Below are 19,973 nucleotides of genomic sequence, written 5' to 3'. Positions count from 1 at the left end.
AGCAATAACCAAATGGTGAGACCTAATGGCAGAGCTGACCTGCGGTGACTAACTGCCCCTCAATCATCTTCCTTAAAATCAGAAAAGAAGTATGGGAACACAGATTCCAGAGGAGTAATTCTGCTCTAACTTGATAATTCAGAATGACTGGGCTTGATTCAATTAAAAGTTATTCTTTAAATGTGTAACTATTTCAATGCACTGCATACCCTTCAGTGAAACAATAATCAAAACTAATAAAGAATAGGTACCAATATGTTTAATAATTATTTTGGCAGTATTTTGTTTTCACATACAAAACAATTGCACTAGGTTCTCTTTTAAAAGAACTGTGGGTTTTTTTTTAAATTAATTAATTTATTTATTGGTCACACTGTACAGCATGTGGGATCCTAGTTCCCCAACCAGGGATCGAACCTGTGCTCCCTGCTATGGAAGCGTGGAGTCTTAACCACTGGCCCGCCAGGAAAGTCCAAGAACTGTGTTTTTATTTCAAGATGACTCAAGAATATGGACATGGAAATATATATCCCACAGTCCTAAAGTCAGGGAAAATAAAATAATGCATGTGCAACAGACCAAGTCAGGAAAGCATGCCAGTACAACCACAGCATGGTACTGAATAGCTCCAGGCTTTTAAAAAGGTATAGAAAGTCTAATAAATCTTGCAGTGAAGCAGTGACTAGAAGTAGAAAAGTTTTTTGAAGGCTGAGGTTCTTAAAAACAGCAGAATGGTGATGCGGAATATTCCTATAAAAAGGATATAAAAAGGAAAATGATGGCTTGTTTTACTGGCTAATCAACTTTTCTTCAAAGATTTGATGCATGAGAGGAAGGACAACTTTTACTATAATAGAGTACCTTGTGGGATCTTAATTTTTTTTTAACCAGGTAAGTATCATTTTCAATTACAAGCAATTAAATGTCTCAAAAAGTGGAAACATCAGTTCTCCTTTGCAGCAGACTTTTTTTTGTTTTTAAAATACTACCAGAATGGACCTTTTAGTTACATACGCAAATTGACTTCTTTACTGAAGAAAACTGTGAGGGTGCCCTTAAAGCTAAACACAGGTGCTTCAGGAGATGTTCAGGGTTCTGCTTAGTGATGCATATGCCATTAACAAACTACCCTCACATATGAATTCAGACTGAACTGTCTCTGAAAATTGCTTCTTGGGATATGTGTGTAGTACCTCAGCGGCATCATGAAATCAGAGTGGTGGCAGGATACTAGAAGGGACAGGGAAGGAACTCAGAAGGGAAGGCTCTTTTCTGACCTAAAGCCTCACTTTCTTCCACTCTGAAATCTGGCAAGATAGAAGATTAGAACATCTGCAGCTGGGGTCAAGCTTTTCCCTTGAAAGAAACATAATCTTATGGTCAATCATAACTGAGCAAGAAAAGAAGTGAAACAGACTGAAGAGGAGAAGAACCATCTTCCCAAGACTTAAGGTCATGGATCAAGAATAATTTGCAGGCTGTGTTAAAAAAATAAAATAAAAAACAAACAACTTGACAAGTTTTCCAAAGGTTCTATACTACTTCGGACATACACATACTTGGCAGACTTGACTAAATCACCTAAACTTGATAGCTGTTTCTTTTTTGTATTTCTTCTACAAAAAAATTAAATAACAAGGCCAAGTTCAAATATAGTTCTCTGTGAAAAATCAGGAAAATAACTACATTATTTTTTTAATGTCATACAAAAGATTAAAGGAAGCTCAGTAGTAACATTTGTCTAACAGAACAGGAATTTTAATCAGATAATATGTTCTTTAATTGGGAAAAAATATTATGTAATATTTTGGCCACTTTCAAATTTCAGCTACCTCCTAACTGCTCTTTCCTGACCCACAAAATGCCTCCACTGTTTGGGTGTTTAGAAAAGTGCCTAACATTCTATGGGAACAAAAGGATATATATGCAAACAAGGTTTTGTTGGTAGATAGAAATACCTAGGTAATTAATGTATGAGAAGTTATATGAATTTTCAACCATATTCTTCACGTGACAATGTGTTTCAAGGAGGGAAAAATATTGTTTCTATTGTATTATAAGAGAGGACTCTGGGGCTTCCCTGGTGGCGCAGTGGTTGAGAGTCCGCCTGCCAATGCAGGGGACACGGGTTTGTGCCCAGGTCCAGAAAGATCCCACGTGCCGCGGAGCGGCTGGGCCCGTGAGCCATGGCCACTGAGCCTGTGTTCCGCAATGGGAGAGGCCACAACAGTGAGAGGCCCGCGTACCAGAGAGGACTCTGAAATCCTGATTTACATTTGATGTGCAGCAAACTGTTTTATACATGTTAAGAAAGTAAAGTTCATTTTCTGGTGCCTGGTTATAGTAAGCAAAGTTTATCAATGCTCTGGTTATTACTCCCACAGATGCCCTGAACACCTTAAGCCTCAGGCGTACTGTTACCCAACCAGAGCTGATCTACAGTCAGCTTTTCTCACCTGGTCCCAGAAGACCAAACACTGCCCTCTACAGATTCATGCTGTATCTTCAACAACAGGTCTGGCAATCCTATATGGATCACTTACACTACTCCCCATAATGACAGCAAGGATAATTCTAAATTTTCTTTTCACAGGCTTTAATTCCTAATTACTCTGAACATAACAGTTCAATTACTTCCACTTCTAAGATCGAAGCCATAAGATGCAAATGTTAAAATTGGTTTAAAAAAAATACAAACAGAAAATATCTGAGGGACCAGTGCCCTGAAAGTGGTAAAAAAAATTTTTTTAAGAAAAAAATTAGAAAAGAAATTGAGATACTATAACTTAGTAATATCAAGTGGATTAAAATTGAACTAAATAGATGCTTTCTGACCTACTGAAGACCTACTTATAAAAGGCAAGTGGATGTAGCTAATATGCTACAGTAAGTATGTATGTAAATATAGACAGCAGACATTTTAGAAGGATACATGAAAGCCATTAATAGTGAGGACAGCGCTTTTACTTTCTGCTTTATATTCACTGATCCTACATCACTTTTTCTCCCTACAATGGATAAATACTATTTTTATAAAGCAGGATTCTAACCCAGGTCTGATGAACTGCAAAGTAGTTCAAATTAGTTATCTAAGAAATTAATATGTTTCTGTCAATGAATATTAACTTTACAAGGAATTATCTACCTCCACCTATCATCATTCTTATTTTGTACCTTTCTATATACTGAGACAAACAAAATGGGGAAGGGGAAAAAGAGGGGTGGGACAAAGAGAGGGGAACGAGGGAGGGGCAGTCAGGGATGGAGAGAGAGAGAGGGATGAGAGAAGGAGAGAACTGGCAGGTAGAGAAAAAGATTGTCTTTGTCTAGGTGTCTGCCGGAGTCAGCTCTGACTTCTAAGGAAAAAAAAATTGTAACGAAAATGAAGGTATCAAGAATACAAATATTAAAACCCAGGTAATTAGATGGTGAAGTGCGAAACATGTATCACTTATGGTCCTAGAAAAGAAGTATCTCTGAAAAACAATTTAAAAAGCTACTCTTGGGTGATCTGATTACTACTTAGGTCATCACATTCAGAAGAGTAGTGGTACAGATGTCAAGAGGCTAAAGAGAAGGTGTCGCTTCAAAAAGGTAGTTACCAATAGTTAATTAGATTAAGTGCTTAGATAAGAGATTTAGAGTTCACGAATAAATATAAGCAGGGCAAACTGAGGCCCAGATGTGCACGCATATTTTAAACACTTAGTTCTTTAACTAATGAATAGACATGCATAATACTATATGTTAAAGCCCTAATTTGTCCTACTATTTCCATGCTCAGTTTCATTTTTTGGAATCTCATTTCAGAAACTCTGAAAAGCAGGCTATTAATTCTCACAAACATAAGCAAAGGTAATGCTGCTTTTATACCTGTGATGGTCCCACATTTTAATAGTGATTTAATACCAGTACAACCCAGGATAATTAATTTTTATCTTTGAGTCTTTTTATAAAAATAAAAGTTGTCAATCAGAAAATACCCTTTGTTATATTTAGTGTGTTGGTTTCTTAATCCTTTGTTTTCTCCATTGGCTTAGTTGAACAGCTCTTAATGTTTGCTGACAGAAGTGGAAAAGACCCTAGACTGTGCAAGAGAACTGAATAGTCTTATGGTCTTGGGCAAGTTTCTTGACCTCTGAGATTCTGTAAAATGGGGATAACAGAACATACTTCACAGAACTGGAATATGAAATGATAGTGTCTGGTATATAGTCAGTGCTCTGTAAATGTTAGTACTTTCCTTTCTTGGCAAATCTCAACAGCTCCAGGCCTCAATTACCTCATTTCTAAATTGATGAAGTTAACTATATTTAAATTAATTTATGACAACATTTATACTCACTAATGATGAGTTGGATGGCTATAGATTATTTCTTTATGTACCAGTATGGGGAGAGAAAAGATTCAGTGCTACTAAAGTAGAACCAAAAGTGTAGTTAGAGGGCTGGGCTTCCCTGGTGGTGCAGTGGTTGAGAGTCCGCCTGCTGATGCAGGGAACACGGGTTCGTGCCCTGGTCCGGGAACATCCCACATGCCGCGGAGCGGCTCAGCCCGTGAGCCATGGCCGCTGAGCCTGCGCGTCCGGAGCCTGTGCTTCGCAACGAGAGAGGCCGCAGCGGTGAGAGGCCCGCGTACCGCAAAAAAAAAAAAAAAAAGTGTAGCTAGAAATATCTGGGCAGAAGGTACCAAGAAGAAAGCAAAAATAGCAGTGTAAGGATAAGTGTCCTTTTCTTAATTATAACCAATATAATAGGTTTTTAGAATTACTTACAGTTTATTAATGAAACCAGAGCTGTCAACACCCAAAATCTCATTTGCCCAGACAACTAAACTATATGGTTTTTCACTCTCACAATGATCTATCTACAAGTATGATAAGAAACAGAGACTGAGGGGTTGAGCAAACTAACAAAATTAAAGTTACTGAACAAAATAGTAGGTCTGAGAATACGGATCACCAATGAAACATATCTATAATCCAAAAAATTATGTTGTCATGGTGGACATGCTGAAATTATATGGTACTTCTGTTCATATTACTAAAACATACTGAAGAAACAATTAGGGCTATTTAAAATCATTAGGATTACTGATTAATTTTCAGACAAATCTCTTCCCAGAAGTAGTAGAAAATAATTCTTTTGACTTTTTAAAACTTTTTAAAATTTATTTTTATAACCATTTTTTAATTGAAGTATGGTTAATTTACAATGATGTGTTAGATTCAGGTATACAGAAAAGTGATTCAGTTATTTATACACATACATATATATTATACACACACATATTATACACACATATACACACATACATACACACACACATATATATTATACACACATATACACACATACATACACACACACACATATATTCTTTTTAAGATTCTTTTCCATTATAAGTTATTACAAGATATTGAATATAGTTCCCTGTGCTATACAGTAGGTCCCTGCTGTGTGTCTACTTTATATAGAGTGTGTATATGTTAATCCCACCCCCCCTTCCCCTTTAGTAACCATTTATTTTCTATGTCAGTGAGTTTATTTCTGTTTTATAAATAAGTTCATTTGTATCATTTTAGATTCCACATAAAAGTGATATCATATGATATTTGTCTTTGTCTGACTTCATTTAATATGATAATCTCTAGGTCCATCCATGTTGCTGCAAATGGCATTATTTCATTCTTTTTTTATGGCTGAGTAATATCCCATTTTGTAAATATACACCACATCTTCTTTATCCATTCATCTGTCGATGTACATTGAGGATGACTTTTTTAAACTTTTAATTTCAAAGTAAAGCTCTCAACGCTTTGAATATCAAATAGGTTTTCACTGTTTTTTGCTCATAACTACTGCCTCCCAAACAAATTTGGCTGTTGAATGCCTAGGAATATCTGAGTCCTTATAACTGCTCCTATGTAAAGCCTTGTTTCTAACCTACTATGTATCTTGAATAGCTCTCCTATCCTATTCTCTCGCTTTTACATAATGTCCTATTTTTTTTTTTTTTTTGCGGTACGCGGGCCTCTCACTATTGTGGCCTCTCCCGTTGCGGAGCACAGGCTCCGGACACAGAGGCTCAGCGGCCATGGCTCAAGGGCCCAGCCGCTCCGCGGCATGCAGGATCTTCCCGGATCGGGCACGAACCCGCGTCCCCTGCATCGGCAGGTGGACTCTCAACCACTGCACCACCGGGGAAGCCCCACAATGTCCTATTTTAATCAACATATTGTCCAATGTTTCTGATTCTCCATTACACACGCGCGCACACACACACACACACACACACACACACAAAGATTCCTATAATAGTCTGACACTCAGGTAACTTTAATGATGAGGATCAAATAAGAAAGTTGAATCATTTAATTACACAATATGAACTATGAATGATGATGATGTCAGACAAAAAGGTATGGTCTGGGGCTTCCCTGGTGGCGCAGTGGTTAAGAATCTGCCTGCCAATGCAGGAGACATGGGTTCGAGCCCTGGTCTGGGAAGATCCCACATGCCACGGAGCAACTAAGCCCGTGTGCCACAACTACCGAGCCTGCGTGCCACAACTACTGAAGCCCACGCTCTGCAACAAGAGAAGCCGCCGCTATGAGAAGCCCGTGCACCACAACAAAGAGTATCCCCTGCTCACCGCAACTAGAGAAAGCCTGTGTGCAGCAACAAAGACTCAATGCAGCCAAAAATAAAAATAAATTTATTAAAAAAAAAAAAGTATGGTCTGAAGACATGGCAAGAGCTAGTAACTCTTTTGAATGTATAACAACTACCAAATTATCTTACCGAATCTTTAGCTCTTCTGAATCAGTCTTTTCTTAGAACTCTAAAAAACATATGAGAAGCCAAACCATAGAAGCCTTCTAATCCAATAATTAAAATATTGCCCTATAATTCTAGTTATTGGGGGAAGGGAAGGACCTAAAATGGGTAAGTATTCAAAGTTAAAATACAGTTTCTCCCACTATCTGAAAGTAGAGCATTCCTATGAAACTGTTCGTAGGCCAAAATGGCGTAAAGTGAAGCATCAGTTGCCTTGAGACACATCTTGCTAACAGATGCACAAAATAAATCAAGATAAATCACAGATGATCAAAGACACAGTTCAAAGATATGGCAGCTGGGATGCTTCATGTAGTTCCTAGGGAAGCAGCTTGGCGGTGCCACTCTTGCTGCTTGGGGTGCATGCTGCTGCTTGAACAGCTCACTCACTGCAAAACGAACGCTGAAGGCTATTTTCACTTTTCACCTTTTTTCATAAAAGCAAAAATCCTCTTTGGATTTTTTTCTGCTAGCAAAAACAGGTACCAGCGTAGGTTTTTTGTAAAAGCAAAGTGGTGTGAAACAAATTTTCAAAAAGCCGGGGATACCTGTATCCTAACTGGGGAAAAAAGTGTAAGTCATGGAAAAAATATGAATAATTATAAGCAAAGAGGTTTCTTTGCAATCTCTTTGCTTCAACTGTCATTTATTTCTTCTGCTATCAATTATTAGCAGAATCATATCATAACCAAAAGTATTACTACAGAAAAGCAAAGCTGCTTAAGTAGAAGGCAAATAAAAAAAAACTTTTTAAAGATTAAGATCTTTTTGGGTGGAGAATATAATTTTTAAAGGAAGAAAACAGATTTCTGGAATTCAATCCATTTTAAAATACTATATATCTAGCTGGCCTCTGGCATTTGGATCAAAACATCAAAGTTTGAAAACACATCCTCAGATACTAAAATCTTAATTAGCGAAGATTCCATTCATTAAAAGTAATAAGAGCTAAGGCCATTTAATCTCTTCCCACAGATTGTGTCAGGCTAAGCATCATCTAAAACCACACTCTTCCCTGCATTAACCCTAAGAATAGTGTTTTACAAGCCACATACATATAATCAAATCATGAATCATGACCAAGTTCCTATTGCCTAAGGAAAGCCAGTTTTAATCAGTAAAACACTGATTCAAGTTTAGAAAAAAAGAAGAGTATTCTTTAATTCAACAAAGAGAGATGATCATGGTAGAATCTGCTTCTAAGAAATTGTAAATCCAAAGAAAAAATATTCAGTTAGTTATAATTCAAAGCAGAATGAAATAAGGACTATTGCACTATACATCAGCAAGAGTTGGTCTGAAAATGAGCAGTATTTGTGAGGTAAAATGTACAAGAATAGGAAACTTACTGGGTATGGGGACATGGGAAAGAGATAAAGATGACCATTTCTGGCTTACGTACCTGGAGCTTCATGGGGATCATTAACCATGACATGGAATAAAAAAACAGGTTTGAGAAAAGCTGTTGGAGCTCTAAGACAGCTAGGAATTATGTCTGAGTTCAGAGAGTTGGGAAGGTAAAAAATTTGGAACTCAGCAGCATAAACTAGGTGTTTTGATATTATGTGGTCAATTTGATAATCTAGGGAAATAGAAAACGTAATAAGAACAAAATGCTAAGAAGGATAAAGATGCAACTGGAGGGGAGAAGTATCAAAGTTAGGTAAGAAGACTTAGAAAAATTAGGTAGGGAGAGACTATATAGTATATTAATATATATGATAATTAAAGCATTATATATTTATGTATATAAAAGCAATATAGTATATATCTATAATAAATAGCAAACAAGGAAAGAGTTTCAAGAAAGAAGGTAAAGAGAGCTAAAAATACTGAAACATTTTGAAGTCGTTATGTAGTTAAACATATTCATGTCAAATAATCTTAATCTCATTTAAATAGTAGGCAAAGTCATTAGCTGAGATATGGAAGCTGGGGAGTTTGGGAAATGGGTGACAATAAAGAAGGTAAGAAACAACCACTCGGGGAGACAGAATACAGTACCAACTAGAGTGACTTAGAGTAGGGATTCCAGGAAGAGCAAATGCAGCTGAGTTGGTATTAGAAGCAGTCAGCTGGGAGTCAGCTGAGTTATGTTTGTATTTTCTCTTTCACCACCAAGGCTCAACAGTCCAGGATCAGGAGGGGAAGAATTAGGTACACAAACACACACACACACACACACCCTGCCAACCAAATACCTACAATATGCCAAGCATGATGCTATGCACTTGGCAAGGCCCTTCAGTATGTCTTCAAACCGTATAGCTTCCTTTCTCTCTCCCTGCTTCTCCCGAACAATTCAGTACTACAGCCATTAGAGGGGGCAGAGTCATGGGGGACCCAAAGCAGGGTGTCAGAGAGTCTGACACTTAGGGGTGACAAGGGCAGGGTATCAGCCAAAGTGGAGTGTAGAGGGGGACCTTGTGGGGTTAGGGGAATCACAGCCTAGCCAGGATAAGTAGGGTGACCACATGCGGGAGTGACCCAGAGCAGCACTTGGAGGATATGCTCATGTGGGGTGTCAGAGCCCAAGAAAGACAAAGAAGGTCTAGAATAAAGAGCTTGAATGGGATGGTATGGCAGCTGAGATGGGAGACTGGTTACATATATAAGGACTGATGTCTCAAAAGCCTGAAAATGTTCCTCTCTGTTTACTCAAAAATCTCTATCTATAAAGCTATTAAAGAAGAGATTATTAGTTCAATGACATGAACGCTATATGTAAATAGGAGAAGGGTTTAATAAATAAATTATGGCATATTTATATAACAATATTATACTCTTTAAAATTATGTTTTAAAAGGGTATTTAGTGACATGGGAAAGTACCTTTACATGAAAACAGTAAATAAAAACCTAAATACAATATAATCCTAATTTTGTTGGGGAAAATTCACAATGTTAACAGTAGGGTAATTGTGTGACTGTATTATACTTACCTGCATTTTCCACTTTTCGTATTGTAGACATGTATTACTTTTAAACTATGATTGAAACATCATTAAAAAAATCAAGAGGAAATGGAAGCTAATATCATCTGAGTAGCATCACATATTAGGTACTGGGCTAGGTGGTTTTGAATACATTTTCTCATGGAAAAGTACTGTGATAGAGGGGGCAAGTCATTACGAAAGCAACTGCCACTTCTCAAAATCAATTTGTCTCATTATAAAAATAAATAAGGCTTTTCCTATGAGTTATATAACAGAAATTTTAATAACAAAACTGTCAGAAATTCTAGTACTACAAAAGGGCAGATAGATAGATACCTACGTCCTAGAATATCAAGGGAAAAAATGAGTTAAAGAGGCAAAATGCTAAAATATTTGAAGTGCCCAAGAAAACAACATTCCATACAGGACTCTTGCGGCAGACGGGTAACTTAAGTTGCATTAGGCGGTGATGAATGAATTCAACTGATTCACACAGGAAAGGGAGGGAATGGAAGGAAGGAAACCTGGCAAACAGCTCTGTGGTAGAACTGGGAGAACTCCAAGATCTGGAAGAAGCCAAGGAGAGAAGGCCCTCATCAGCTCTTTGGCCTCTGTAGCAACCAGTAGGGGCTAGCCATATGGCAGAAGGAAGCAGCCATGGACTACCTCTCCTGAATGCTCTCTTGGTATTCCCTTTTAGTCCTCAAGAGATTAAAAAGATTAACCCTTAGAGCAAGTGATACAGTGTAATATCAGGGGTCCTCAATAGCCCCCAAGTGTCAAGCCCCCATCTTTAATTAGCAGCTGTAATCTGTAACCTAAAGATTAAAAAGCAAGTATATAGTTGATTTAACACCTCTCATTTATACTTAAGAAAAATCATCAAATCACTAAGAATAAAGGAATGAAGTCCTGCTATACTCTGAGGAGGACTTTAAAGGACCATACCTGTGTAATTTGATCCTATACACACCCCTCCTCCACAGTGATCCTAGGCTAGACAGCTGACTCAAACTGAGCCAGTCAAATTCTCTTTCCATTCCAATGTGAGGTGAACAGGAGAAACAGAGATGGATGACTAATAGAGGTGAATAAAATTAATACAACAGAGAAGTTTCTAGAAATTCTGAGGGGCCCAACATAGTCCTGGTTTGTCTTTCCTTCCCAGGTCTTGGCTGTCTGCTGTTGGCAGAGTTGACGTGTGTAGTGAAAAGTAGAAGCAGAACACAGTGGTGTTTTTTCCTGGCCTAACTTTAACGAGAACATTGCTGTTAATGCAAACCAACACCACTCTGCATAATTTATGAAGACTGTTTATTTTCCAACTTGCTAGTATATGGCAGTGTGTTCTCAGTGAATTTATTAATCAAGGTACTGTCCAATTAAAAACTTTTCCCAAGAAGTCATCTTGGCAAAGATAATTTAACTGCTACTTTTCTACTTAACCTAAACTTGCATCATGAATTGTGAGAAGATCCTGCTAGTGAGGACAAAAAGATTATTAGGTGCTATTATTAATCATAGGAAAATAATTCAAATATGCCTTACTTTATCAATCAGAGGGTCAAAAACACATTACTCAGGGTGAATACTAGAGTTCTATTTAACAATCCTATAACATTAATTCCCAGGTGTTAAAGCTTTTACAGCCAAAACTATAAAATTTAACATTACGCAATTAATAATTATTAGAATTTTTCAATAAATGTTATTTCAACAATTAGAATGGAAATTATTAAATAGTTTAAAGAAATTATTAAACTATTTAAAATACTTTTTAAAAGCTATTCATTACTTAAACAGCTTAATTTAAAAAAAATAAGGATTCATTTCTTTAGCTTCTAAGTCATCAAAATACAGTGAAAGGCCAAATATAAATTCTACTTTGTCTTCACTTTACCACTAACAGTGCTGCACATATTTTATACATGAAGCTTAAGGAAAAATACTTCCTCCCCCCAAAAAAACACTTCATCTTCTCACCTCATCCAAGACAAGGCATTCAGCGACAACACAGATCATAATTCTCCTAGCCAAACACGCATTTATAAAAATTAACTTAAATAACAATGACCAAAACCAAGCTAGTCAGGATACGTACAAGACTTCCAATAGACTAAGCAAATACATTTAAGCTAAAATGAGAGTTGTATGAATAAACAGTAACTGCGTAACTGCTGCTCCACTTATTGAGCAGTTGTTGCTCTGTCATGGATTACAGTCCAAGCAGGAGACAAGACACACAGGACATATTTAATGCCACCACCCACAACCACCTGAGAGCCCACAGAAAAGGGAAAGAAAAGTGGCAGAAGAAATAGGCCAGATTTGGGCATCATGTTAGGAGCAGAATCACTCTCAGTTAAGGGAGTGCAGATTCTGTAGCCTATTCCAACTGGGTTTAAATTCTGGCTCCATCACGCATTCTCTATGTGAGTGTGGGGAAACCACTAGACTTCTCTGAATCTTAGTTTCCTCAGTTACAAATTCAGGATAATGGCAGTAATGCCTATTTCATAAAGTTGTTGTGATAATTAAATGCAGGTAACATACTTAGGACAGTATGTAGCACATAGTAAGCATTCAATGAATGTCACCTGCTATTATTATTCAACTAGTTCAACAACCATGAAATAGGAAGCCTTGGGCCAATTATTTTACTTATACAATATCATTTAATCCTAATTTTTTTAAGAAAATTAAACAGATATAGAAAAGTTCAATAATTTGCCCAAAGTCATAAGACAGCAAATCAAAGAACCAGACTCAAACATAGCATGTCTGACCACAAGGGCCCTGCTTTTTGTTTTTTTCTCCTGGTTGATTTTCAAGTTATTAAGACTCAAGAATATCTGTATGTGGTACAAATTAAAATTGTGCCAAAGTGAAAGGGAATGTTAATTTTTAAAACTCTCAGACTCTGTGTGAGAACTTTCTCAAAAAACATTCAGACTTATGGTTACCAATGGGGAGGGGGGATGAGGGAGGGATGGACTGGGAGTTTGGGGTTAGTAGATGCAAACAATGACATTTAAAATGGATAAGCAACAAGGACCTACTGTATATCACAGGAAACTATGTTCAATATCTTGTGATAAACCATAATGGAAAAGAATATAAAAAGAATACATATATAACTGAATCACTTCACTGTACAACAGAAATTCACACAACATTGTAAATCAACTATACTTCAATAAAAAAAATTTTTTTTAAGTCAACATTTTTACCCCTATTTTGAAGATGAAGAAATTGAGTCTCACAGAGGTTGAAATAACTTGCCCATGTCAGACAGCTTTTAAGATACAGTTTGGATCTCATTTACAGATACAGATACCCATAGGCTGGCGTTCCATTACACAGTGCTACCTTCCAAGATAAATCTTGATTTTCTTTTCTCAAAATAATAGCGATCTATGGAAACTACTATCTCTTAGTAGCAAACCCATTTCAAATTACTTGTTTAGATAAGAATTAAGTAAACATACCACCTATTTCAGATAGATCCATTCTTTGACTTGCCAAGATTTAGGTTTTCTAATATTTATTTATTCATTCATTCATTCCACTTATATATTTATTATTATCAATTTATTTATTTTGGCCCCGCCGGGTCCCAGTTGTGGCATGTGGAATCTTAGTTGCGGAATATGGACTTCTTAGTTGTGGCATGCGGGCTCTTAGTTGCGGCATGCACACAGGATCTAGTTTCCCGACCAGGGACCAAACCCGGGCCCCCTGCACTGGGAGCGTGGAGTCTTACCCACTGGACCACCAGGGAAGTCCCAAGATTTGTTTCTAATCAATCACATTCCCAAGAATAGCTATCACTTTTCCTTTGTATTCATGATTGTAGTTTTTAAAAGTCCAATTTTATTGCTTTCTTTGCATGTAAGACTTAATGCAAACCTGGAAGAGAAAAGATCCCACACCAACACACTTCGCGTAGCGTGAGGAAAAAAAAAAAGAAACATCAATGTATATATTTAAAATATCTTCTCAACTGAACTGTTTAACTACTTTATAAGAGGTATGGGGCATGATTTACCCCCTAAACACAACTTGTTTTAGGTTTAAAGGTTCTGCCAACCTTGTAAATTCCCTGAACAGGGTTTCATCAGTCTAGTAAAACCAAAGGAACACATGAATAGGATAATTCCATAGATGTTTTACTGTATCAAACTGTAGATTAAAATTATAATACCAAAATAATCAATTAAAAGAAATGACTATGTAAATTAAACCACCAAGAGATGGCACTTCACAACCACTAAAATGTCTATAATTAAAAAAGACATGGGACTTCCCTGGAGGTCCAGTGGTTAAGACTCCACGCTCCCACTGCTGGAGCACAGGTTCGATCCCATTCAGGGAATTAAGATCCCACATGCCGCACGGCACGGCCAAAAAAAAAAAAGAAAGACAGACAATAACAGGTTTGGGCAAGGATGTGGAGAAACTAAAATCCTCATATAATGCTTGTAGGAATGTAAAATGAAGCAGTCACTTTGGAAAACAGTTTGGCAGTTGTGACCTGGTAATTCCACTCCTAGTTATTATCCCAAGGTAAATGAAAATGTATGTCCATATGAAGGTATGTACATGAATGTTTATGCCTGCACCATTCATAATAGTCAAAAAGTGGAAACAATCCAAATGTCCATCAACTGTGAATAAACAAAATCTGGTACACCTATACAATGGGATTCTACTCAGCAATAAAAAGGAATGGAGTACTCACACATGCTACAACAGGAGTGAAACTCAGAAACAGCACGTTAAGTAAAGAAGCCAGACACAAAAGACACTAATGGCAGAAAAGGCAAATCTATAAGATACAAAAAGTAGATCAGTGGCTTCGTGGTGGTGGGGATAGGAAGGAGGAGTGACTACAAATGAGCAATACATTTCTTTTGATAGAAATCTTCTGAAATTAGACTGTGGTGATGGTTGTATAATACCATAAATTTAGTAAGAATTATTGAATTGTACACTTAAAACAAGTGAATTTTATCACTTTTAAGTTACATGTCAATAAAGCTCTTTTGTAAAAACGGAATAGCTATGTTTTTGTAAAATTTCTTTAAATAAAATAACATGACAAGCATTTAAAGGAAAAAAAATATATATATAGTCAGAATTTGGAATGAAAAGAATTTTCCATTAAGTTTTGACTCCTAGCAGGCTTTCCATCCCTGTACCTAGAAGACTGCTTCTGCTTTGTGTGTGTGTGTGTATATTCTAGATTATTAATTTTAATACTGCCCTAATATTAACTTGAATATTTATAGGATTTACTTCCCAAAGGATTTGAGATATCAAAACATTATGTAGTGGAAATTATAGTTCACTGCAACTAAGAAAATGTTAATATAAAGAAATTGTCTATGCTGTACAAATAACTGCTAAATTTATATTATTTGGAATTTTAGGATTCCTCTGAAAATATGTATATGTAAATTGTTTGAAATTATTAAATTTCCCATTTTCTAGAAATCTCTCCCCCAATCCTTCCACTCAGGAAGTCATGTAATAATAACATCAGTATCAGGAGTATTGTTTGAAAAATAATACATGTATGAAAATTATGGGAAACTTGAAAGTAAAAGTGAAAAAAGTGTTGGCATTGGGTCATATTCATTGAAAGAAACCTTTTACATCACGCAAGATGTCCATAAGAGGTATCTGTCTTTAAAATAACACCTACACTGTAGCATGAACTGACTGGGACCCTAACATGGATGGAAGGCCCCACCCCTGGTTACTAAAAGATATTAAGTGCCAGTTGAGGCAGTTAATGCTGTTAATAATAACAAGAAATAGCATTTGATATTATTTATCAAATGCCAGACACACTTTCCATGTACTAACTTAATAAATCCTCACAATTCTATGAAGTACAGATTATTGCTATCCCTATTTTATAGTTACAAAAATTTAGGTTGTACAAATTTTAACAGTAAGTAGCAGAATACAGCAATTCAAAACCAGATGGACTGGCTCCACAAATGAGGCCTTACCCATCAGTAATTTAATTCACATCCTTACACAAAAAACACCCTATATTCTTTTGCCTTGGCTCTGATCACTAAGAAGTACCTGGGAAGGGTGGCATTTAGCCCCTAATCATTGTCAGATACTTCTGTCTCTACTGACTCTCCATGGCTGCCTTGCCAGCTGGGAAGCTGTCAGGCCTATTAAGAAAGCAAATGAGCCCAAGCACCTATGGTCAGCTAATCTGTGACAAAGGAGGCAAGAATATACAATGGAGAAAAGACAGTCTCTTCAGTAAGTGGTGCTGGGAAAACTAGACAGCTACATGTAAAAGAATGAAATTAGAACACTCCCTAACACCACACACAAAAATAAACTCAAAATGGATTAAAGACCTAAATATAAGGCCAAACTCTATAAAACTCTTAGAGGAAAACAAGCAGAACACTCTTTGACATAAATCGCAGCAAGACCTTTTTTGACCCACCTCCTAGAGTAATGAAAATAAAAACAAAAATAAACAAATGAGACCTAATTAACTTAAAAGCTTTTGCACAGCAAAGGAAACCGTAAGCAAGATGAAAAGACAACCCTCAAAATGGGAGAAAATATTTGCAAACGAAGCAAAGGACAAGGGATTAATCTCCAGAATATACAAACACCTCATGCAGCTCAATATCAAAAAAAAAACAAACAACTCAATCAAAAACTGGGTGGAAGACATTTCTCCAAAGAAGACATACAGATGGCCAAGAGGGACATGAAAAGATGCTCAACATCACTAATTATTAGAGAAATGCAGATCAAAACAACAATGAAGTATCACCTCACACCAGTCAGAATGGCCATCGTCAAAAAATCTACAAAAAATGAATGCTGGAGAGGATTTCCTCCTACACTGTTGGTGGGAATGTAAATTGGTACAGCCACTATGAAAAACAGTATGGAGGCTCCTCAAAAAACTAAAAACAGAACTACCATATGACCCAGCAATCCCAGACCTGGGCATATACCTGGAGAAAACCATAATTCAAGAAGACACATGCACCCCAATGTTCATTGCAGCACTATTTACAATAGCCAGGACTGGAAGCAACCTAAATGTCCATCAACAGAGGAATGGATAAAGAAGATGTGGTACATATATACAACAGAATATTACTCGGCCATAAAAAGGAACGAAATAGTGCCATTTGCAGAGACGTGGATAGACCTAGAGACCGTCATACAGAGTGAAGTCAGAAAGAGAAAAACAAATATCGTATAATATCGCTTATATGTGGAATCTAGAAAAATCGTACAGATGAACTTATTTGTAAAGCAGAAAAAGAGACACAGATGTAGAGAACAAACTTATGGATACCAAGGGGGGAAGGGGAGGAATGAATTGGGAGACTGGGATTGGCATATATACACTACTATGTATAAAACAGATAACTAAAGAGAACCTACTGTATAGCACAGGGAACTCTACTCAGTGCTCTGTGGTGACCTAAATGGGAAGGAAATCTAAAAAAGAGGGGATATATATATACATATAACTGATTCACTTTGATGTACAGCAGAAACTAACACTACACTGTAAAGCAACTATACGCCAATAAAAAATAAATAAATAAAATATTGATTTCTCAACACAAAAAAAAGGAAAGGAGAATATACAAAACTCTTCCTGAAGTACAATCTACTCAGCTCTAAAAATATCTAAAATAGGTAATATTATTAGTAACCACAGGGTAACCGTAAAGATTAAGTGTGCTAATACATATTGAGCTAACAACAGTAACAGACATATAAGAGCTCAAAATGTTAGCTATTATGTCATTTTGATGAATTACCTAATGCTTCCCTTTCCTTAATAACGCAGCATGAGACAAGGAAGGAAGGTATATGCCTTAATTGCATTCTTTTAATATTTATAATAAGATATACTCTGGTTTATTATTCTAAAACATAACCCCAACTAAATGATGCATACATATTAGGAATCAAGAATACAGTACCTTCCTTGTTTACATATTTCTAACAGTTTACTATAAATAGCATGAAAAGCTGTATCATATTTTTAAAGCAATTTAAATTAATGCCAAGAGTATTAACATATCTTGGTTACATTTGTATTTTAGAAAATACCTAACATATTATTGCTGCTCAATCACGTGAAATAAAAAATGAGATCATAAAACATCTAAGTTATTCAAAATCAAACACATTAAACTGTTTAGCTTCCTTCCACTTACCTATATAAGGTAAAATTAATATGGAGAAAAAGTTAAGATAACTTGCTCCTGGGTGCTCAGTCCAGATTCCCCAGAATTAGAATCTGAGGGACCTGGACCACTATCGTCATTGGGCAAGAAAAGGTTTGCTGTAATTGCAAGAATCCAGGTAGCCAAAATTGCTACTGAGAGTGACTACAGGTATGCCTACAGAAGTTATACTGTTCATCTTCACTATGTAGAATTAGGAAAAACTGTGCAGAGGAAGAAATGAACCATTTATCCAGATAGTACTTTAGACTGTGCTAAAGTACTAATCTTTGGTAAGCGCTTTGGAAAGCATCTGCAATCTTATACTGTACATACTAGTACTATATATATTCTTATACTGATGAGACAACTGAGGCTGTCAGAAAGTTCTGCACCTAGTTGCAGAAGCTGAAAGAGGAATATGGGAACATAAACATTCTTCATTAAGGTTTATCTACAGATTAAATGAAGAGCTCTTTTAAACAGTCAAAAAAAAAAACCTTTCAAATTAAACAAATGAATTTTATAAAAGTTTCTTCAGTGTGTTTTTCAAAGCAACTTTAGTACAGGAGAAAAGAGTGGCCTGAAAGTCAGCAGATCTGAGTTTTGGTTTTATCATTAATTCATGACTATGATCAAGTTATTAGATCTACAGGCATCAGGTTTCTCATCTGTAAAGCAAAATGTTTAACAGGAACTAGAAGATCTCTAAAGTCAAACCATCTTGACTACTGCATAGCATAGTTTCTTTCTTCCTTGTAAATAAAATTCACACTCAAATTATTTATTTTAGAAATACCCAAACTGGAGAGAGCGTGAGGGTGGAAAATTTTAAGAACTTCATGACCAAAATGCAGGAGAAAAATCTTAGGTGAAAAGGTACATATTTCAGTAACTAAACTAACCAATGTATTTACGCTAGGAAAAGACTTATTTTTGGCAAGTAAGTGACATTGAAAAGGAAATGGTGGAAAACACGAGCATTGATTGAAGCAAAGAAAGTTAAGGCTTATAAATTACACTTAATCATATCTCTGCTGTACAAGTGTTAGACAAACATCAACTAAATACTTACTGTTCTAATATTGGATGGGTATTAGAAGACTGACATTTTAGGTTTCTCCTTTACAAGTAAGAATCTTTTTAGCCTCGTGAGAATTTTTAGAATGCATGAAATAAAGCACTCTGATAAGTCTGGGGAACAATTCCTCTGATAAGTGTATGAATATGAGATAATAATAATAGAAATAACTCTCATTTATTGAAGGCTTACCCTGTGTAGAGCACTTTGCTAACACTTTGCATATATCATCATCATTTAAAATATAAAAGTCAGTGTTTATATATATGAAGAAAGTGAAATTCAGAGACACAATCTGTCCAGAATTATACAGGCTTTCAAGAACAAGGATTCAAATCTCTGCTTTCCAACCCCAAAACCTATGTTCTTGTTACCATGAAGATATACTGTCTCCTACAGTGGTCACTCTCAAAAGGGTCAGGCTGTGACTAAAAGGGAGCCTGAAAGTTTTGTAAAGCTGGTAACATTCTGTTTCTCGATCTGAGTCCTATTTTATAAACAGGATACAAACAGTTCTGAACATAAGCAGTTGGTCAGTTTGTAAATATATGTGTAAATATGTAAATATATTATATATAATAAATAATAATCTGTGTGGTTTTGTGTATATATTATATACCACAATAAAACATATATTCTCTATGCATTAGTCAGGACACTCTTTTACAAGTAAAAGTCCAATTCAAACTATCTTCAACAAGAAGGGGAAATTTAAGGACTTCCCTGGTGGCGCACTGGTTAAGAATCCGCCTGCCAATTCAGGGGACACGGGTTCGAGCCCTGGTCTGCGAAGATCCCACATGCCGCGGAGCAACTAAGCCCGTGTGCCACAACTCCTGAGCCTGCGCTCTAGAGCCCGCGAGCCACAACTACTG

The 19,973-nt window shown here is 36.4% G+C and overlaps 1 protein-coding gene across 23 annotated transcripts in view; it reads right to left on the bottom strand.

Moving 5' to 3' along the window:
- Window positions 1-19,973, bottom strand: part of PHTF2 (putative homeodomain transcription factor 2) — a 163,361-nt gene that overhangs the window by 108,055 nt on the left and 35,333 nt on the right. The gene's annotated exons all lie outside the window — the stretch shown is intronic.

Source organism: Monodon monoceros, unplaced genomic scaffold (assembly GCF_005190385.1).
Source record: "Monodon monoceros isolate NGI ecotype Baffin Bay Population unplaced genomic scaffold, NGI_Narwhal_1 Super_Scaffold_2, whole genome shotgun sequence".
NCBI classification, from domain to species: domain Eukaryota; kingdom Metazoa; phylum Chordata; class Mammalia; order Artiodactyla; family Monodontidae; genus Monodon; species Monodon monoceros.
Note: the sequence above shows the minus strand (reverse complement) of the source record. Positions and strands in the feature narration are given on the sequence as shown.